Here is a 23,654-nt window from a genome sequence, read left to right as displayed (position 1 = left end):
AAATTTTAATTTTCAATTTATTAGAAAGTTTTTTATATCAACCAGCACAAATAACCATGCACCTGCATCCTCTATTTGGAAAAAAAAATGGATGGAGGCAAAACACAGATTGCGTATTGGTAGTTTTTTTTGTGGTTTTATAAGATAATCGAATTACTTTTAGATTTGAAGTTTCTGGGCGTTTTTTGTTGGTTGCTTGATTGCACGTGTTCTTAGGTGTTCGGAAGTGAACCTACCTGAGTCTCATCGGGCATTTGTTAAATTTTACGCGTGACTTTGTGACAGTTTTGCTGTCGTTTTTGTTGTTCTACCACACTTGTTACAGGACTTACTGTAGTTTCTGATTTAGTTTTTATTTTTTACAAATATTGCAGTAATAACTTTCCCAAACTGTAAAATGTTTAAAAAAAGGAATAATATGTCAAAGGATAAGCAACTATAACGGAATTGAAAGGAAATAAATCAACACACTCAAAAAGCTCTTCATAAAGCGATTCCGTTAAGAGGTTCGACAAAATTAAAAGATTAATAATATGTGTTTTTTTTCAGGCAACATTCAATTCAAAGGAACCACGTACAGGATGGTTAAAGGAATTTTCATTGGTGTTGCACGGTACAAAGGATCCACCATATAGAATGCTGTCTCCAACTTCACCACATTCGAAATTGGCTATTGTTAAAAAGGCTCATGAGGACCAGGACAAAATGTAAAGCTTCGTTGCGCGTGCATAAAATGGTTTGAACTTTTCATGTTTCAATCAAGCTAGGAATTGTACTGGTGTTGCGTTGTAAGTAGAACGGGTGATCTTTTCTGATCAGGATTGTAAAGAACATGTAAAGTTGAAACCTTTTCCCAAACAAGCAAAATGATCAACAATTATATCAATTGTTATTTGAAAGTTTGAAGTTTATTGTTTCGACATTTTTTTATGTGGGGGAGAGTAGTCTACAATAAGACGCTTTTTTAACGATTAGAAAAGGTGGAAATAAAAAAAACATGTATCTTACATGAAAAATTCAGTAGGATTTCTGGTTACTCAAATATAAAAAATAATATGGAAATTGGGCACAATGCTAGTAAGTTATGATTTTAAATACACAACTGGGATTTTGTCTTATGTCAGAGTCACATAAGTGTTTAGATTCAGTACGACTCACTATGAAGTCACACAATATTTCAAATCTTGAATAAGCATGACATTTATTGAGAGTTGACCTATTCTAATTTCCAGAATATTTGTTTTTCATTTTACTTCTTTTCAACATTATATCAATACATTATGAAGCATATTTTTTGGAACGTTTAATATTTTAATATTTTAATATTTTAATATTTTTCGATAAAATGTTAGTTTAACTTTTATGAATAGGGTTGATGGTTTAGTAATAGTGGAGATCCTAAAGTTGCCATATGAATTTGTTTCATTGGAGAAAACCATTAATTGCAGAATTGGTAGATTTACATCATTATGTTAATTTTTTGAATTTATAAGCGTTAAAAATATGGGAAAATATAAATTTTCCATATCACTGTTATGGGAGTGTTTCTGTAATTCGCCAATGCACTCGATAATAATATTTACATTTTTCGATAATAAATCACAGGTAGTCATGACGCAGTAGGTCTATTTTTCATCCGCGACATTTTCGATACTGAAATGTCATGATTATCTGATATTTCCGGACTGATTTGAGATTTGCGCGTAACTGTTTTTTTAAACAATTACGTCAATCACCAATTTCTCGCGAATAAAAGCTCAATCTAGCAAACTAGCAATCAGATAGGGGAGTGATTTGTTTAGCAGTAGGTATAGTTTGTTTGCGAAATATTGTTTACAGAAACCCAAATCTTAAATCAGTAATGATTTTTCAAATCATGTAAATCACCATGCAGCGAAGAGTAGTATAATATCAATGAAAAACCAATGAGTTCTTCAACTATGTGAAGCAGACCTAGCAACTATCGCAACGAAAGGAACTTGGTTCTTATTAATTGTGGACGAGCTTTCCAATAATAATGATGTAATAATATTCAAATAAAATAGAGGAATGCAGTGAACTTAAATCAGAGTCATTTATCAATTTAAAATAATAATAGTTCATATTTCCACTATTACTGACTCCCTGTAATTCATCAATGATTTTTGCTAGTTCGTCTATTAGTTACGAGTGGTTCGGCTCATATTTTTGAAAGGGACACCTAAATCCTATGATCCATTAAAGCATCACACAAATGAATAAAATTCAGACATCTTCAGACAGATACTCAAGCAGGGTTCAAAGTAGCTCTTAATATCAAATCGGAGCATAATTATTTTTATTCAATGGTGTTACAATTAAGTTTCCAGCTGCCTTTACTGTCATTATACGCATAACTGTCCTATGTTCTTTGGAATCCTTATGCACCGTGGGACTCTTATACATATAACGGCAGTTTAGCTGTGCCTAAAACTCAAATGTCTCATTGTTCTTTTCGTCTTATTCCTGACGACCTTTCGTTACCGAACCATGGTGTAGGACTTTTTATCTTTTTACACCCGAACCTTGGCTTGATGGCGCTATATTCCCTGTTTATTATTGTAATTATTTCCTTTCCATTGTAGCACAGGTGATTAAAGCCTTTTTCTATATAGTAGCGAAGAAAACATATCAAGATGACTGGCAAACCATCCGTTATCTCATACGACCACTATAAGACATCTACATTACCGTTCCAAGGTAACTGCATCGAACGAATATGATAGCATAGATTTCAACTGCATAAGAGAGGTTTGCGTATCTGCTTACTTTTCTATGCATTGCTTCCAGTTTTGATTAAGCCTAGTGCTATTGTATCTGTCCTTTGGATACTGGCAAGGTTTCCAGTCATCTTGAATGTGATTTTGTCAATAGCATTGTGAAACTCCATGCGATTTTTGTGAAGCATTCATTACATAGTCTATATGCTTAGTATATTTCTTCTATGGCTGGGCAGAGCAGAAAATGTAAATTAAAATTTGATTCCATATTTCCCACCTCATTGGACTTCGAATTTTCCAATGTGTGGCTGAAAATAAAACAAGCAGATGAAATGATGAGATTCTGTCAAAACCTATTGTTCTTGTGGTTGATTCTGAATCGGTACCACAATATTTTTTTTAATTTTAGTATCGTATTTGTACTAATACAACAAAAAAAAACTATGAAATGCAGTATTAGTTTAAGTTCCATGGCCTGAAATTAGCCTAAATACCAGTTTTATTATTTCTGGTGCATGCTACATGTCTTTTAGCCAGTGGAGTATATGAAGTATAGAAGTTTCTTAATTCTAATGTTTAAGTGTAGTAAAATTAGTGGTAAAATCGCTCCACAAAATGTGTCAGGATGTGATCCATTTTGGCAAAATGATAGCTAAATCTATTGTCTAACTGTCAGATTTGCTGAAACTGATGAAGTCCTGATGCATTGTGCGTGGCTCTAAAGTATAAGTGCGATAAAACCTTGTATATCCGATCGTTTTACCGCACATATATTTAGAGAGACTCATTTTACAACACTCATGTATTTCGCGAAGCTTTTAGATATATGTATGGTGCCCTCGCACCACCAACCCGAAGTCGCGAGTGACCTGCGATGCGAAGTTGCAAATGCTTCGATGTTAAGGCCGGCGCACAATAGATTCGTTTTCAGGTTTTTTGACAGTTAGCCCATTATCTGTCAAAAAACCCGAAAACGTATGCATTGTGCGCCGGCCTTTACGCAATAGGCAATTAAAACTTGACCTCCAGCGGCCATCTTGAAAAACGGCTTGATGATGCAGATTTTAAAATTTTACACGACTAAGTATGTGAGAGAAGTTTTAAATCGCTTATATTTTTCGAATGAAACACCTTAAATTCACTTAAGTGTTACTGTGGGGGATAAAAAGTCTGAAACTACTTTTTGAACCATTTCCATCAAATATATTATTTAAATTTAGAATATTTAATATAATACGTCTATTGAGTAGCCCTTGAGGCTTTATCACTCATAGAATCATCGAAAGAAAAATAATAGCTTTATTTGAGAAATAGACAAATATTTTAATTTTAATCCCATACCTCACCATGCAAAATGTTGAAACCTGCATCATCAAGCCTTTTTGCAAGATGGTCTAAAAATTCAATGTTTTGCACTCGACAGTTCGAACTTCAATCGTCGATGTCCCCCCTAAACGACAACTCAATCACGCAAACCAACAACACCATAGCAAAAAAGAATGCTAAGAAAAAAACATTCTATTTTAGTGTCGTCTTTCACGGTCCCTTTCATCCAATGAATACGCAAGGTGTTTTTGTGCATATGCTGCCCCCTCGGTAGAGTTAAAATTTTGTCACACCAAAAATCAGAGATGTCCCATTTTGTAATTACTCGATTAATACCTAGCTTAAGTGAAGTAAAACTGTACTAAACCGTTGCCAAGCTAGACTAACGACATACATACTGTCGCCTAAAAAAAAAAGATCACAACGATTGAACGCTAGCATGCATTTTTTATATCAGTATATTTCAAATATACTACACATATATAACCTTCAACTTAGCATACATAAATTCAAATCTCTCTCCTTTAACTTAATTACCACTCAAATTTGTCACGAATATGACTGAAAAACAGTTGGCACACACGTTTTAGTTCCAGAACTTATGGAGTCCCGGGTATGCGTTTAAGCCCTGATATTGAACGGATTTTCCAAGCATGGTTTCTTTGAACCTCTATACTGTTACTTTTCATTCACTCGAAGAGATTTCAGACTTTAAAAGATAACACATGAATTTATACAGATTAATGAACTCCTCCATTTTCACGTCAATGGCCACTTGAAATCGAAAAGAATTAAATTTTCTAATCCTACTATCAATACAAGCTGACACACAATGCACACTTCAAAACCAACAACAAATATTAATTTTACCCATTAAAAATTGCATGTAAAATTGGGGGCAGTTACTCTGAATCACCCTGTGAAATCTATTGGTATATATTTTAAATTCTACTAAATACTAAGTGCCAAAGTGGGAAATGGCTACGGAAAATTAATTTACCGAACTGTTCTGCAATTCAAAAATAACTGGGTAGTTGCCCATGTCAAGTTAGTGTGTAAGGTTCTCTATAAATTCAAAGAGAATTATTGTCACAAAAGTACTACCGATGCGTTACGGGTTTTGTCTTAATAGGCAATACTTCAGAACTTTACACTTGCTCATAACATTCACAGTTTTTCAGTTGTTAATTAGGTGATTCGTACTGCTTCTGACAACACTCACCACCAGAGGGTTAGCCGACTTCGATCGTGTGGGCTGGTGGAATTCACTTTTAATTGAATATATCGATAATGGTGCACTATGTCCGTTATATTATCTCTACATGATGTCGCTATTACTACAAATAACAAAATATAGAAATTTGCTCATCGAAAGAAGAAAAATCGTAGATTTTCTGAAAATTTCCAAAATTTCAAAACTGTTTTATTCACCACTGGCAGGGTGACATCTATCGATTTTGACGGTGGAAAGTAGTATTCAATTGATTGCTCTCAAACCTGTACCATTTGGTATTTTCTGTAAATGATTCTTCATGCGATGCGACGCGATGTCTCGATCGGACCGAAATTTTCTCCAGCATTGTTTTACTTTGTAGCCGCGCCATTACTGACCAAGCTAAGGGAGAACCTTCATCTGATCCCTAAAATTACTGTGGAAATTAACATTGTAGAACTACGCGAACTGCGTTTCAACCCCATTACTCCCATCAATCAGAGTAGAGAAACTGTAGACATTTCGTAGCCCCCTCACTCCACATGAGTCTACAAGTATAGTTTATACACAGACCACAATCGTAACTGTATTTGCATTTATTTTCAAGTCATTATGTTTCCAGATAAGCTGTTCAAGAGTTATGAACAAGCATGGATTTGAATAAATAGTATAAGTATTCGAGATCCTTTGGTACGATTTATGCGGTAAACTATTTTGAAATAAACTTCCGCAAATATTTGGAAACCTATGCATATTTGGCTGTTATTTCTTACTTTATTTGATTTACAGAAATTTTTGATAATCCAACTATAAGTTAACAGGAGTGTATTGTAAGCAGTACAGTGAAGTTTCGTTGGTTAATCTAACTACGTCAACATTATTCATGGCTAATGTTTTTTTTGTAATTAGATTTGACATTTGCTTCTTCTTAGTTGAACTGTAGACCAATCTAAAATTGCCCTACCAGCGAGATTTTGAATATACTTGAGCAGTTTCCAGGACTAGAGTAAGAGAGATCTTTATATATTTTTTAATAAGCCCCAGTGACATATCTAGGGTCTTTTGAACTTAGTTGAGCTCCTTATTAAAATTTGGTTAATATTCATGCACAGAAGCAACTAGTATTAAATCGCTCAAACATGATTCCAACGTTAGAAATTCTCAATCCACAAAAGAAGATGAAATAAAAACATATTATAACCCACATGAAGTAAAAGGGCTTGTAAACAACATAACGTAAGATACCTTTCTAAACCATTTGTGTTTTTGGGGGGCCAAACATTTGTTAGATATTTCATTATTTTCAGTTATTTTTTATCAAATTAATATATGAAAAGCAGATGTTATATTGCATACACGAAATACACTGTTTTTACCTAAACAAAACAAATAGAGTACAGTTATGTTATTCATATGGAAAGAACAGATGTTGATGTAAATTTCATTACTACCAAATAAAAAAACATAAACCAAAATATAACGAAATACACTATATTGATATGAAAATAAAAATAAAATAATTAATTGCGATGACAGCCTTCCGGATTTTCAAACTTTGTCTATGAAAAGTCGATTTTTTTTTCTTCGGAGCAATTAAAAAAATAACATCCCTCAGTAATTGGTCAAACCCATGTTACCAAGAAGCCCAATAATTCACCTTTATGCAATGTAAGGCTAATATCGTTTTTAAATATAGCTTTGTCAGAATTGTCAGCATTATATTGAAAGGGGCTTGTTAGTTACTTATGCTCAGTTTACACTTATGCTAGTGTCTGTGTTTAAGAGTCACACCAAGAGAGAAGTGAAAGTAAATATACTTCACGATGCTATGACAACTCAGTGAAAGGTATTGTTTTAAAATACAAAGTATCAACGAAGAGATTATCATGAACACGCAGTGAGCTTTAAATTGTCATGGTTTAAACAAAAGTGATCAGTTATTAGGTTTTTTAGAATTTTTGTTAAGATAATTAGACAAAATTATTGTTTTGGATCGCATCATCGGCACCGGGCTAAACCGCATTTGAATTTGGAAAGCGGGAACAATAAATGCCCTCGGTAACGATGCGATCCACAACGGGACTGAAGCGCCCATTACACATGTTAATATATTGACAATAAATTGAGATTCTGAGAATATTATAGAAATGATGATATTTATGATGATGATGATGACAAAAACCCGTAAATTTTGCCTTCAATATTATCAATAAACGAATATTAACAACATTAATGGCAATACGTTTGTAGTCTTTTTATCTTATCAAAGCATTGATTAAATATTACTTGTCTCAATTTCCCCACACAAGAAACATGGATCAGCGAAAGAGAGCGTGTCTAGTGAAAATGATGCTCTTGGATCAAAGCATTCAATTAAACGTCATTTAAATAGTGATAAATAATGATCTATTCCAGGTATATTCTTAAGTTTTCATTAAAATTTACAAGAATGACACAAGAACTAGATGATTAATTATTGCATCCAATTTTATTTATGATATCACTTAAATCATCTGCTTCGTCATATAATGCTTAGTTTTATCATAACATAATACCATCATAATTTAATATCAACATCATATAATACCATCATCATATAATATCATCATCATATAATATCATCATAATGTATCATCATCATATAATATCATCATAATATAATATTTAATTAATTACGGTTCGCGGAGGTATGTAAAACGCTAAAAGTTTATATTTTATTTTAAAGTACCGTAAAACGGGGTAACATTAAAATTTAAAAAAGTATATTCTAAATATTTGTGACAGCATTAAACGTTTTTCAAATTTTATGTTTTTAAAACAAGTACTGAGAATCCAAGAGTTAATTTGTTAGTAATATGGTTAACGAAAGCATTTATACTATTTTTTTTAGTTTTGTGACCGAACTTCAGAATTTTGATTTAGGGTTATTTTGATAATGCTCGATGAATGTACAGAAAAATGGGTGAATCTCAAACAGTTTAGTTCTTTAAATATGAAACTTTGATTGAGTATATAATCAGAAAACACCATAAGCGATAAGAATACAGCATTGAATTTGTTATGGCTTTATCGGAAATACAGTAATGGTTCGAGTGCTTTTTCAAACCGACGAAAAACACGAATTTTTTTTATCATTGTTTAAATTGTTTGTGAAATATGTTACACATACTATGTAAAAACTATATACGATATCAACGTAAATACTCTAAGCTACAATATGGAACCAATGTTTCTAATTTGAAAAAAAAAAAACACAGCGAGTAAATTTAATCTTTATATTATACTATCAAAGTTACCCGCATTATCAAAGATACCCCGTTTTATGGTACAAAAATTGACATGATTATGCTTGTGATTTTGTAGAAAATTGACATCCATATAAACCAGGGCTGTGCAACGTTTTTTTTTGCCGTTGGCCAAATGTTAGAATTCATATCAAGGCGGGCCAGACATTTTCATTATAAATTGGATCGGTTTATACGCGGTACATTTTTAACATTTTTCAAATCGCATTATCTGATTTGGAACGAAAGTAATAAAGTTGCGTACTTAATAAAAATTCACAAGTAAATCCAGAAACATAAAAAAATGTGTTTATAGACCCAAGCATGCAGAAGCTACATAAGCTATCATAATCTAAAGATTTTAAAATGTTAGTGAATTTATCAATTTCGGTTGATATTTTCCACAATTAGAAGATTTTGTGTCATTTATGTATTCTGTTTATGGTTTATGGGCAGGCCTAATATAGACGATGGATGGCTACATTAGTGATTGTAAAAACATACCGTAAAACGGGGTATCTTTGATAATGCGGGTAACTGTGTTAGTAGAATGTAATGATTAAATGTATTCTCTAGATTTTTATAAATTGGAAATATTGGTTTCAAATTGTAGCTTAGGGTTTTCCGTTGATATATATTCTATATATTTATTGTTTATATCGCCTGACATGTTCAGTGCTTGGTATCAATATTCGGTGACTGTGTTAGGGAAATCACTGTTAGATACTGATCTAAACCTAAACTTATCTAATAGCTTAAAAGTAAAATTTGTTCCTAGAAGTAAATTGAATTTCTTACATCTAACTTAACCTAGATACATGATTTGCAGTCTACCTTACAAACTACGAAACAGATCTAATTTCTTATATACTGGTATCTACCAACTACAAACAAATCACACAAAGCAAACATGCAAATACACCGATCGCGATTATACTACTCGATCGCCATATTTTTCCTTTCAAACACATACATAGATGCAGAGCAGAAAGCAAAAGCAGTTTAAAACTGCGATCATTTATGAACGTAGAGTTAGTTGCCATCAGAAATTCGTGAAATATAAACGTTTCAACGAGAAACGCTATTCTTTAAGTGATCCGAAAGATTTCCTCTTGGTTGACCGAGGTCGGTGTCCGCCGTGTGGTTTTCGCTAAGTACTGTTTCAGCAAGACACTTTGTCACTTCGGTTGTGTGGTCGAGGAAAGTTTCTACTAAGTCTCAAATTAACGGGGGCCGTTGATGGTGAGAACTTGACCATAAGCGCGTCGGCCGATCTTTAGTGGAAAAGAGGGCGAGCAACGATCAAGTTCTGGGTGTAGGAAAACCCCATCTCCGCGTGTGTGGGAAGCGAACGCCTTCGTTCAATTCTATAGTGACGTTTATTCTTTGTTTCAACGTGCCGCAGATACGCTTTTGGGCCCAGAGGCCACCAGTGCCGTCAAGAGAGCCTGCGTATGTCCGGAAATTAGTGCGTGGCGCGTGCATTGGTCCTTCGAACAGGATACGTAGGACAATCCGGGGACCAGAAGTGTGTCAGTTCTGTGGCCACGTTGGCACGACAAAGTGAGTGGCATTTTCGGCCATTGTGAATAGAACCTTCTCGATCCAAGCCAAGCCATACCGGGCTTTGTTGTGTGAAGGTGAACGAACGATTATTGATGTGTGGCATCCCAGCCATTTTGGACGGCCTTTTCAAGTCCCAAACCACGCCACGTTTGCCATTGTTGGTGGGTTGGGTGAAAATAAGAATAGATAAAGGACTAGTGTTCTTTGTCTTTGGGTGGCGTGCCCAAGTGACGCCATCGATAGAATTCTCACGGGGGGGAATTTCGCGTATTTGTGTGCTACGTTGAAAGTAAAGTGCATAGAACGTTCACCAACCTAGTGACACCGAAAGTGATACGTGAAGAGCAATTACACTCCAAAGTGAAATTTGATAAAATTCATTGGATAATCAGTGTATTGAAACTGCACTCCAAAGTGCAAGTGACAGTGTAAGACAATTGCTGCACCCCAAAGTGCATCCGTGGACACTTGTTCGCTCGACCACTCGCGAAAGGTGCCATAAAAGTGAAGTGTTATCTTGGTGGTCCCACGTCCGCGTTGGGAAGGATTTGTTCGTTCCGTTCTCGCGTTCGCGATCCACGTCGGGAAGGAGCAACTCGTTCGTTTCCGCGATCCGTGTCGGGAAGGAGTTTTTCGTATCGAATCGGGAAGGATATCACGTGCCGTTGCACCCACGTGTCGTCGCGTGTGCGACTCGTTTAACCCGTTAGGACAGTCGTTCGTATAACGACATCGCCGGAAGCATGGCCACAAGGAAGAAGCTTAAGGACCGATTAACGAACCGAAACTCGTTGATGTCGTCGTTCGAGGCAATGGAAAACTTCGTCGAGAATTATGATGAGGAGCGTGATATTCTGCAAGTGCCTGTACGCCTCGAAATGCTGAATCAGCTGTACCAAGACTTCATCAGGGTACAAGCTGATCTCGAGCGTTTGGATAGTGGTGATGCGCCGTTAGCAAGGCACTTCCAAGAGCGCAATGAGGTAGAATCGCGGTACTGTGCAGTGAAAGGTTGGCTGATGAGCCAAATTGTGGCTGAACCGGCTCTTGTCAATGAGACCATCACTACCCCATCAACGTCAGTCAGCTTCCATCTGCGCCTCCCCAAAATCTACTTGCCAAAGTTTGACGGGGACTACTCTCGGTGGCTTGGATTCCGAGACACGTTCAAATCCGTGGTCTACGATGTTCCAGAAATCCCACCGGTGGCGAAGCTACAATTCCTGTTGCAGTCTTTGGAGAAAGATGCAAAGAAACCATATGAGACGGTGGACATCGAGGCAGGTAATTATGGACCAACTTGGGAAGCCCTTTTCAAACGCTACGATGATCAGCGGTTCCTCAGAAAGCAGTTGTTCCGGGCCTTGTACGACCTGGCCCCCATTCGTAAGGAATCTCAGGAAGGTCTCCACACGCTAGTGGACGACTTTCAACGCCACGTTGGCAAAAATGGGGGAAGCAGTCGACACCTGGGACACTTCACTGGTATGTATGCTTTCTTACAAGTTGGACTATTCTACTTTTCGTGCCTGGAAGAACATTCCTCAAAATTGGACCAAGTTACGTACGCCTTATGCGTAGAGTTCCTGTACCAACGAATCGGAGATGGAGCATCGTTACACATCGGTCAAGGTGGCCGGTGTCAGCCCGTTCAAGAAACCACAGCAATCGAGGTCGGTTGCCAATACCGCGGTTACTAGCCCACGATCTAATCCCCTATCGTGCATCCCCTGCTCCGAAAAACATCTGTTGGTTCAGTGTCCACCTTTCCAAAGAGTAGAGAAGAGAAGAGAAGAGAAGAGAGAGAGAGAGAGAGAGAGAGAGAGAGAGAGAGAGAGAGAGAGAGAGAGAGAGAGAGAGAGAGAGAGAGAGAGAGAGAGAGAGAGAGAGAGAGAGAGAGAGAGAGAGAGAGAGAGAGAGAGAGAGAGAGAGAGAGAGAGAGAGAGAGAGAGAGAGAGAGAGAGAGAGAGAGAGAGAGAGAGAGAGAGAGAGAGAGAGAGAGAGAGAGAGAGATCAGCTATAATTTGTTCTCCGTGTGTAAAGACCAAAAATCGATATCCAGCGCCATCTTGGATGAAATCCAAGATGGCGGCTTCCAATGTCAGAAAAAGTGGGAAATACTGCCAAATACACTTCAATATGTATATTTTTGGAATTGACATCATAAACGAAGTGACAGACGACTAACTGGCGAAGTACTTCATTAAAATAATGTGTTTCACTGTAATAGAATTTTCTTGGAAGCTTGTGCCATCATCCACCAGATGGGTTACTTTTTTTGTTTTGATTTGAGCAAAGTTGATTTTGTGTACAATGATTCTTTGACAGTGTGCAAAGCATGGACCCAAAGGGTAAGGACCTCCTTCACGCGATTTTTTTTGGTTCACCTAGCTGTTTTTTTTTAGTGTACCTGGTGCACCCGGGACTAGAGCAAAAGACAGCAATTTGTACCAGAACAGGTGTCAAAAATGACACAGACAGCACAACTGCCAGCAAAACCGCCAGCAAAAAAAAAGCGCGGGTGTTAGAACTTTAAGTCACAATTGAAAAGATACTCTTGACTGAAACTTTACTTACCCAACCAGTTTTCATTAACAGGTAAAATATCAAATATCTAAACTGCCGAAATTTTATGGACACTAACGCTGCAACCTAAGTATATTAAGTTTTCACTGTTTTTGAAAAAAATAATATGATTTTTCTATCCTCTAGTGCTGCACGAACTACCTATACTAAAAAGTGAGTATCTCTTTCTGCTCATGCTCCTATTACAGATATTACAAATATGACCTGTGTTCCAATGTTCGCTCTCTCCAGAAAATGGAAGTATAAATCATATTCGACCGTAAAACGAACTATCCCCGATCGCTGGCAGTGACGTTCATGGTTGGATACATTCTTGGGCAAGGCTATCGTCATCGTTCTAATTCGACAAAATGCTGCACATCGATTTCGGTGACTGTTTCGAGGTGAGCAGCTGCACCAACCCTGAGTTAGACATTCATTTCTTTTTTACATTTTACCAGCAGGTTGCAATGATCTGCGAAAAACTCCGTTCCGTTTGACGCGTATGCTGATCGATGCCATGGAAGCAACTGGTATCGAAGTAACCTACCGACGTACGTGCTGTGTTGAAACAGTGTCAATCTGATGGCGGTACTGGATGCGGATACGAAACGAATGTCAAAGAGTGCCATCGATACCACTACCCACCTCTACATCGGCTGATGTCCGTTCCTGTAGAAAGTGGCATTCGTGCTTGCATTATTGTACATCCTCTCCCTGACCGGTCTGACACAGAAAACAAATAACATGTTTGTATTCAGTGAAGAAGCTTCGTACCATGACCAATAACTTCGGTTGCCATCTTCTTCGTGTCGTTCTGCTCGGAATCCCATGCATTTACACCATTCGGGAAACCGTGGATCATGCAGCTTCTGGCATGAAAGTTCATGTCCGCTTCTATGGCCATGTCATCTACGAGTTTTTCCACAACCTGGGTTGTTAGATATCTCTCTGTGCCAACGATCGTTCAACATGCGGTAGCGTCAGCACACCGGCAGCCCTTAAGTTTGTGTATGCGGCAGACGAAGACAACCTCTCAACGTTAGCTATTCATTATCGATCGGCTCCAGCATGATGTTTTTTTTTCAAAGCGAACGAACTATCCCCGATCACTGGCAGTGATGTCCATGGTTGGGCTCATTCGAGGTGAGTTTGGTGCAGCTGCCCCAAGTCAGAGCCTGCTGGATACGGATACGAATCAAAGGTCGGAGAATGCCGATGTCGACAGCCTTACGAAGAGTTTTGAAGCCTACTGGATGCGGATAAGGATCGAAGGTCGAAAAATGCCATCGATGGCGACAGGTACGGAGAGCTTTGAAGCCCCGTTTGATCATGTGGCGATCAATGCCGATCGTCAAAAGTCTCGTTCGACCATAGAACGCACTATTGCTGGTAGTACGGTAGTGCGGATAAGAATCGAAGGTCGAAGAATGCCAGCGATGTCGATAGGCACGGAGAGCCCCGTTGGTTCATGTGGTGATCAATGCCCATCGTCGAATATCTCGTTTGATCATAGAACGCACTATCCCCGATCGCTGGCAGTGATGTTCATGGTTGGATTCATTCGAGGTGAGTTTGGTGCAGCTGTTCTGAGTCAGACATTCATGTTTTTTTCTTTTATTTTTCCACCAGGTTGCAATGATTTTCGAGAAACTGCGTGAAAAGATCCCGTTTTGTTTGACGCGTATGCTGATCAATACCATGGAATTAACTGATATCGAAGGAAACCAACGTACATGCGAAAGTGTGATAAACGTGCTCTGTCGTAATTAAGAAAATCTGATGGCGGTATTGGAAGTGTTCGTGTTGCGAAACTGAAGCCTACTGGTTATGGATACGAACCGAAGGTCGAAGAATGCCGATGTCGATAGCACTACGGAGAGCTTTGAAGCCTACTGGATGCGGATAAGGATCGAAGGTCGAAGAATGCCAGCGATGTCGACAGGCACGGAGAGCTTATTGGATGCGGATAGTAATCGAAGAACAATGAACGAAGACAATACCAACCTCTACATTGGGTAATGTCCGTTCTGGTAGCAAGTGACACTCGTGCTTGCAGGAGGCAGTATTGTATATCCTCCCTGACGAATCTATAGCAGATAACGAATATTTTGCACACGTGTTACTAGTGTTGACTTAAGATACAAAAGCGGATGTTTTTGCGACATCAAACACGTCCTTGTTGAAATGCTCTCAAAGTCGGGCTACGAAACTGTGCTGAAGTAATGAAGTAATGAAATCGATCCTATCCGTTATCCATTCGCCAGCCATCGTTTCCCATACCAGCCGGTGCCATACTCATCTGCGGTGGTCCAGCATTCCATGGTCCGCTGCTGGAAACGACGCTCGTGCCTTAAATGGAACCTGTACACCATTCTCGCATAACTCGGAAAATATTCTGCGTGAATCCATCTATCGTTGTAAACTGTATAATGCCTGTTTGTAATGTGTAACTGAATAAAAAATTAACCACATAATTCGGCCGTTTGGGATTTTGACTCCCCCCCCCTCTCCCCCGTCGTAGATATTTGTTCATACAAATTTTGAAAAATGTATATGGGCCATAGGCAGTCGGACAGCCCCTTAGAGGCATCTGGCAGAGTGGCTAGTGAATTTTAATTTTGAAATTCCCGGTTTTCCCGGTTCCTCAGAATATTCCCGATTATTAATATGCAATTCTTCAAAAACGTGACCAAATGGAAATTAGTGAGATCGTTGTTTGTTTAATCTTTTCTAAGGCCGCGTAAACGAAGCAAGAAATCAACTCGCCCTACATTAAAACTCGATGGTCACAAGGTGTATTGCGCAAATTCAATTTTTATTTTGAAAAACTAACTGAAATATACAATACTGGACATCGTGATTTGATTTTCTCAACAACAATAGATTAGTTTGTGTAAAAAGGTGTTGAAACTCCAGGGCAATTTTGGAACTGTTTAATCTTTTCGAATATATGGATCTCCCTCGGTACCCTTTACCTGGAGAATTCCGGTACTATGAAAACTTTAAATAACTCCACATTTGGAAGACTTATAGAAATACTGGAGCGCTAAAAACTGCAAGAGATCTCAAAACTCCAGAAGCTTCTGACACTTCAGCAACCTCATAACTTCTGAGCAGGCTAAGAAATTCCAGTACAGATAGATCTAGATTTTGGCAACACAAAAAAATCTGAAAAATCTAAAATTATATTTTTTAAACAATGTTACATTTGATGAAATTATCACCCGTATTCTTGTTTTCGTTCGAACCGTATTTTCCATACAAAAAAAAAGTTTTTTTTGTATGGAAATTACGGTTCGAACGAACACAAGAATATGGGTGTATATACTGGGGAGTATTTATAATTTTTTTTTTTTTTTTTTTTTTTTTTTTTTTTTTTTTTTTTTTTTTTTATTATAGTCACTTTAACACTCTTGGGTCATTCGTGACTTGTATTTATAAATGATATTACGTCATTTTTAGGTTTTTTATTTGTTAATGTGGCCAAAATCGAGACCCAAAGGTATTCGATTTTGGCAACACGATTTTTTTTTAGATAATCATAAATGGCTTTTTTAGAAAAAAATTTCAACACTCCACTTAGGATTGATTCTTATTGTTAAGCCATTTTAGCACTCAATTGTGACATGTCAAAAAAATCTCAACTTTGACAACATAGATGAAGCAGACATGTTGCCAAAATCGAGATCCATCTGTACTCTGAGAACTTTCAAAACAGAATTTCAAGATCTTCTTGGTGACCTGAAACCCTCAGAACGCTTTTAAACTCCAAGAAATTCTAGAGCTCTATAACTGCAAGAATTCTCAGAACTGCCAGGATCTGCTGGAGCTCCAATGAATCTTAGAAGTCTTTGGAAAATTCTAGAAATTATAATATGTACTGTAAGATCTTTCAAAATTTAAATCACTACATGACTTATAGCAGCATTTCTCAATCTATGGTTCGCGACCCACTGGTGGGTCGTGGGCTGTGATTTGGTGGGTCACAGAAACTCAGGAAACTTGGTCTTGTGTTTTCGAAATTGAGTTAATAAGCTAGAAAAAATGGCTTAAATTTCGAGACAAACCGTGTAGTGCTTTCTCAAAAATGTAGTTGTTGTCGATGTACATTAATTCTTTTAAGATTAAGTTTCATTTGTTTATTGAATCCTGCCTCAAATTACTTAGTTCCTACACTCAATAATGACTACAGAGATGATTCTTACACCAAATGATCACACATCTACGACAGAAGTGAACTATATGTTGGGATGTAGAGTCTACTTTAGCCTAATGTTGAACTATGTTTAAAGTTGTCATTCATACGTGAATAATGTAAATCTAGTTTTAACCACACAGCACGGCGTTAGGAATTCCAACGTACACCACAAACCAGTGTACCTTTTCCTACTTAGTATCGTCCATTATCGAACCGTCCGGACACAGGGGCTCCATATCGGTCTTGTGGTCGTCCACCGCTGCTGCCACCTCCCATGAATTGACTCTGCCTCGATGGATCCATGAAGGGGCTGGCGCTCATTTGCGGGGCTTTCCTCTCGTTGTAGGTACGATCGTACCGATCCTATCCGTTATCCATTCGCCAGCCATCGTTTCCCATACCAGCCGGTGCCATACTCATCTGCGGTGGTCCAGCATTCCATGGTCCGCTGCTGCTACCGCCACCGCCACCACTGCTACCGGACCGATCAGGGTAGCGTTGATCCATCGGACTTTGGTGCCGATCCATTGCGATCGCGATCATCCCGTGGACCACCGCTTCCACTGTAGTCGTCCATTACGCCACCTCCGCCGTTGCGCTTGAAACTGTCCCGTCGGTAGTCATCCCGCCGTTTCTTTTCAACAGCCGAATAGGAACCGCGACTGCAAATGAAAATCAGTTGAATGAATAAATCTAGATGTGAAAAAGCACAAAAACTTACACCGAAGTGGAAATAGATGGTGGTGGAGGTGCCTCGAATCGTCGGTCCGATCGTCATCGTAGTGTTCCGTTGAGGCTGCTAGGCGCTTCAGGTTCCGTTTCGCCTCTTCAATTCTGCTCGGTTAAGGGTTTTTATTTTTTGAATATACGTTTCAAAAAGAAGACAGAAAGAAACAATGTGGAAACAGAAGAGAGAAGATGAATTAGCCTATCTGGAAGTGACAGATGAGGTCGGCTTTTCGTGAAGCGAAGCTCAGTTCGCTGACAAAGTTCTCATTAAATACGCACGAATCGAAGATTGCAAGAAGAGATAAATTGGAAAACCAATCGATTTTTCGCAACAGACACAATGTTCAAAAAATCGTTGGCTTTGACTATCGAAACAAAACAAAAGTGCCCGAATTCCCGCGAGAAGGTGACAAAATATTTCCCAAGCCATGAGTTGCACAATAACTGCTGCATCTGCTATTCTGTTGAGCGCACGAACAGGATAAAATGGCTGCTACTTGCCAGGAACATTGGACTTGAAGTTCATCGTTGCCGTTTTTCTTCTGATTTGGATGGATTCGTGTTTCTATCGCGGTTGAATCATCTCGGGCTGCCTCTCTATCTCAAGTTTAGTTTCTGCTCTATAACGGATGTCCGAATCTACTAAACAGGTACTCTCTGCATATTGGATTTTCCGGTTTAGAAGACAACAGATCCAATCGAATTCCAAAGACATTTCAAAATGTCTAAATGTTCAGTGTTTACTGTTTGGACTCGACGTTGCAGCAGATGATGATGGTCCTGGGAATGCTGCTTGCTGAGCTGCAGTCGGGTTGTCGTCTTCAGCATCATCACGGGAAGTTACGCTAGGAAGTCACTTCGACTTGTGAATCACCGTGGAAACGCCAAGAGACAGGATTCTTAAGCTTGTACGGGGAAATATTTTGTCACTTATGAGCTACAGCTTCTCGATCTTCTAAGAAAAACTACATCAACAGGTTGCCCAAAATAACTTAGCAATGCAAAGCACGCCCTTCTGCGCGAGCTTTGTAGTTTCGAAATGGCGGGAGATGGGGAGGAAATACCGTAATAAAATAGAGAATAGAAAATATGGATTAATCTTAAAGAGATAAATTTCAACCGTACTTCCTTTGCTGACGCTTCAGCTCCAGCCGCTCGAGTTCGATCTTCTCCCGTTCCAGCTTCTGGCGTTCGCGTTCGATGCGCAACAGTTCGGCTTTTTCCTTCTCGATGCGAGCACGTTAGATGGCCAGTTTCTCCCGTTCACGTCGCAGTAGTTGCTCCTCTTCGCGCTGGCGCTGGCGAATCTCTCGACGGCGCCGTTCTTCCTCGTGCAACTGGCGATCCTTCTCGCGCAGTCGTTGACGTTCGCGCTCTTCACGAATCTTCTGTAACGATAGAACCTCGCGATCCCGCTCCCGATTGCGGTTGTCTTTGCGTTCGCTGCTGCGGTTATTATCACGCCGGCGGTCTGCATATTGGGTTCTTGGTGGACGATCATCATCCTTGCGGGTCGCTCCTTCCTTGCCATCCTCCTTCTGGATGTCATCTTTCTTCTTGTCGTCCTTCGGTTGGTCGTCTTTTTCCGGCGATTTACCACGGTGTTGAGACCTGCCTCTATGCTGAGATCTACTCCTGTAACTCGACCTACCACGATCCCTGCTGCCGTGCGATCCGCTGCCGTTCTCTTCCTTCTTCTCGGTTTTGTCTTTCTCTTTTTCCTTGCCACTATCTACTACCTCCACCGTCGTTGTTTTTGGGTGGTTCCATCTTGCTGGTGCTACTGCTACCATTGCTTCCGCCGGAAGGTTTTGCTGGCCCCAGATCTGACTTTACTCGTTCTACCGAAATCATACGTCCATGCAGCTCGGTCCGGTGCAGATGGGTGATGCATTCAGTTGCGTCCTTGGCGGATGCCATATTCACATAGCCATAACAACGGGTTCCCGGAGTACGAGTATTCGTCACCACTTTAGCGCCAATCACTTTACCGTACTTGGAGAAGATTAGCTTCAGATCCGTCGCACGAGTTAGCGATGATAGACCGGAAACCCACAGATTCCGGGATACGGTCGACGTTTTCTCACTCGAGCTCGGTGACGATTTTGACTTGGAGTCGCTGGATGTGGCGGACTTGGCAGACGACGATGACGACGGCTTTCCAGCGCTCTCTGCAAACACACAGATTCCGCATCCGAACGAATGAGAAATATAGACAAACATTATACATTATTTTTTGGTAGTGGCAAAATTAGTATGGTTTGGTTAGGTTAAAACAAAATGTCAGCTATTGTTGGTAAACAAACCGACAGCATTCCCCCATGCACTCAAAAATATAACAACCCACAAATCTAAAAAACCTACTACTGCGTGCACTTCCATTCTATTACCGAGAACCATGATTTTTCGATAAATTCCTTCCACGCTATTGGTCCTGACCTTTGGGTCCATGGTGCAAAGAGTGTATCATTTTGTCATTTTTTTTATGCATTTCAGTTTTGAGTAGTGTGAAAGAGATAGAACCAAAACATTCTAATACATTTGGTGAAAATACTAGTACAATCCAGTAGTAGTGTTGCCATGTGGTACAATCCAGTAGTAGTGGTGTTGCCATATGGTACACTGAAAAAATGCAGGTTAGTCACCAAAGTTTTCGAGCCGCTCCGTCTGTCACTTCGTTTGTGATTGGCATGACGTCTAGAGACCAGAAATATATATCCAGCGCCATCTTGAAATCCAAGATGGCGGCTTCCAATTTCATATAAAGTGGGAAATGCTGCCAAAGACACTTCAATATGTATATTTTTGGAATCGGGATGACGCCAGAGACCAAAAATCTATATCCAGCGCCATCTTGAAATCCAAGATGGCGGCTTCCAATTTCAGAATAAGTGGGAAATACTGCCAAAATAACCTACAATATGTATATTTTCGTAATCGGGATGACGTCTAGAGACCGAAAATCGATGTCCAGCGACATCTGGAAATCAAAGATGGCGGCTGCCGATTTCAGAAAAAGTGGGAAATACTACCAAATACCCTTCAATATGGGTATTTCCGGAATCGAGATGACGTCTAAAACCAGAAAATCGATGTCCGACGCCGTTTTGGAATCCAAGATGGCAGCTTCCAATGTCAAAAAAGGGGGAAATACTGCCAAATACAAGTCAATATGTATATTTTCGGAATCGGGATGACGTCTCGAGACCAAAAATCTATATCCAGCGCCTTCTTGAAATCCAAGATGGCAGCTTCCGGTTTCAGAAAAAGTGGTAAATACTGCCGAATACCCTTCAATATGTATATTTTCGTAATCGGGATGGCGTCTAGAGACCAAAAATTGATATCCAGCGCCATTTTGAAATCAAAGATGGCGGCTGCCGATTTCAGAAAAAAAAGAGAGAAATACTGCCAAATACCCTGCAATATGGATATTTTCGGAACCGGAATGACGTCTTAAACCCGAAAATGTTGTCCAGTGCCATGTTGAAATCAAAGGTGGCGGCTGCCGATTTCAGAAAAAGTGGAAAATACTACTAAATACCCTTCAATATGGGTATTTCCGGAATCGGGATGACGTCTAGAGACCGAAATCGATGTTCAACGCCATTGTTTAATCTGAGGGAGACAATTCTATCTACGATGCAGAAAAGATTGTGTTTTGCTGTGGCTAGCTGCACGCACGTTGAGCAGATAGAAGGAAGATTTATGTCGATTTTGAAGGTTTCCTGCAAAAAGATGAAGCGCGATGCAAGTAGATGCGAGAAATTACAGATGATTTTTCGAAGATTGATTCGCTACTGTGAGATTTTTTGAGCATCTAGAATTGAGATTTAGATGTGTCGCCCCCCTCGGTTTAATCCAACATGGTGGCTCTCAGATTCTATTTTACGGAACGGGTTCGACGTGTACATCCCGAAAATATATGTCTGACTCTATTTTGTAATCCAGAAAAACTATCAAATTTGGGTATTTTCGGAACATGTACTACGCGTACATCCCAGTCTGACGCCAGTTTTGAATCCAAGATGGTGGCAAGTGACTTCAGAAGAACTGTCAAATACCCTATAATATGGATATTTTCGGAATTGGGTCGACCTGTACATCCCGAAAATTGATGTCTGACGCTATTTTGGAATCCAAGACGGCGGCCGTTGTTTTCTGAAAAGCTGTCAAATTCTACGATATGGATATTTTCGGTACATGACGCGTGTAGATGCCGAAAGAACATGTTTGCAAGCATCAGAAGAGATGTCGCAATCTGCGTTATTTGATTTTCTCCCGGACCAGAAATTAGTGGCATCGCGAGTGATAATTTTTAATTTCAGTTTATTTACGCGCTGCAAGTTGCGTGAAAGAGTTCGGCACAATCGGTGTTGACTCGGGTGTTGATGTTGGCTCGCTTGCAATTTTTTTGTGTGTTTTCGAAAGAAATTGATCGAAAGTGTACCAAAAGTGCGTCTGAACGTGTTTCGCGGTTGGGAGTGGTATAATTCGCGTAAATTCGCGGTTTATGTTCATTGAAAATTCCGTACCACAAAATTGCTCACCGAGTTCCCTTTTTTATGCCGTTCGACGACGACGGGCATGCGAGAGAAAAATAAGCATCGGGAATGTGCTCCTGGATGTATTGATTTGGTGAGTACATTCCAGTTGAAGATTATTCTTAAACATATCTCGATGCATTTTCGAGGGGACGTCCGGAGAGCTTTGAGATTTAGGCGTTGTTGCTTTTGCGGGCAGACGAGTTGGTCGCCGGTAAGGGCCAGTAAGTGCTGCCAGCAGATGAATCAAGAGGTATTCGAAACAAAATCGATTTAATACAGTTACACTTGAACAAATTTCAAAACTATATACGTGCCAGATTTGGAAATAATATTTTTTGAATCTGGAAGTGTGTTTATTATACCATTATCCATTTGATAAAGGTAGAGTGAACATGCGGGGTTAGCTGCAATAGAGCTAACACCTTTTAACTACCGGACTAAACCTGCTTTAATTTAAGGGTAATAAAAAGCAGTTTTCTTCTATAATAACACTGCCGGACAGTGGGGGTTAGATTGTACACACACACACACACATGACGCGTGTAGATGCCAAAAATCGATGTCCGATACCATTTTTGAAATCCAAGATGGCGGCTCTCTGATTCGGAAAAACTTCCAAATACCCTTCAGTATGGGTATTTTCCGAACAAGTACTACCATTTATATTCAACGTCATTTTGTAATGCAAGATGGCGGCCATTGACTTTAGAAAAACTGTCAAATACCCAATAATATAGATTTTTTGAGACGACATGTAGATGCCGAATATCAGTGTCCGACACCATTTTGAAATCCAGGATGGCGGCTTCCGGTTTCAGCAAAAGATATAAATACAGTCAAATACCCTTCAATATGAGTGTTTTTGGAAAAGGAATGACGTCTAGAGAATTACACCTAGAAATAGAAAATGAGTGAAAAGTTGAAAATACTGTCAAATACCCATGAATGTGGCTATTTTGGGATTTGCGGTGATAACTACGGACTTGCAATTACTGTCCGATGCCATATTGAATTCCAAGATGGCAGTTTCTGGTTGCAGATAAACTGGATATTAATGTTAAATACCTCCACAATATGGGTATATTTTGAATGGAAACGATTTTCGAATCAATGTCCGACGCAATTTTGGAATCTAAGATGGCAGTCCTGCTTAAAAAATGTCAAATACCCTTCAATAGACGGAAAATTGATGGCTGACGCCATTTCTGCATTCAAATTTTTGGCATCTGCATGTCGTCTTTGAGCCGAAAATATCCATACTGTAAAGTATTTCAAGCTGAACTTTGCATTAGGTCCTAAGTAATATTGACAGATTCTCTTCATCGACTTTCTCTTTGTATCCCCATGGCCATGTAAATACATTCCCAGGTATTTTCAGCACACAGATCGATAAAAGAAGCTTTTATCTAGCATCTAATACGACAAACATAATAAAAACTAGTTTTGTGCTCAAGTTATTATCGAAAGAGAAAGTCGACGAAGAGA

At 39.1% G+C, this 23,654-nt stretch overlaps 1 long non-coding RNA gene and 1 pseudogene across 1 annotated transcript; one reads left to right on the top strand and one right to left on the bottom strand.

Annotated features, from left to right (window-relative positions):
- Positions 1–553: 553 nt before the first annotated feature.
- LOC135715238 (uncharacterized) lies at positions 554–6,667 on the top strand. The gene is made up of 2 exons (XR_010519006.1): positions 554–1,301; positions 1,353–6,667. It is a non-coding gene; the product is annotated as an uncharacterized LOC135715238 (long non-coding RNA).
- Positions 6,668–17,017: 10,350 nt separating this feature from the next.
- On the bottom strand, positions 17,018–19,883 carry LOC135715237 (scaffold attachment factor B2-like; annotated as a pseudogene).
- Between the last annotated feature and the right edge of the window lie 3,771 nt (positions 19,884–23,654).

This window comes from Ochlerotatus camptorhynchus, unplaced genomic scaffold (assembly GCF_037179485.1).
Source record: "Ochlerotatus camptorhynchus isolate MF236.1 unplaced genomic scaffold, CSIRO-AGI_Acam_v1.1 ptg000836l, whole genome shotgun sequence".
NCBI lineage: Eukaryota > Metazoa > Arthropoda > Insecta > Diptera > Culicidae > Ochlerotatus > Ochlerotatus camptorhynchus.
This window is presented reverse-complemented; position numbering and strand designations above follow the sequence as displayed.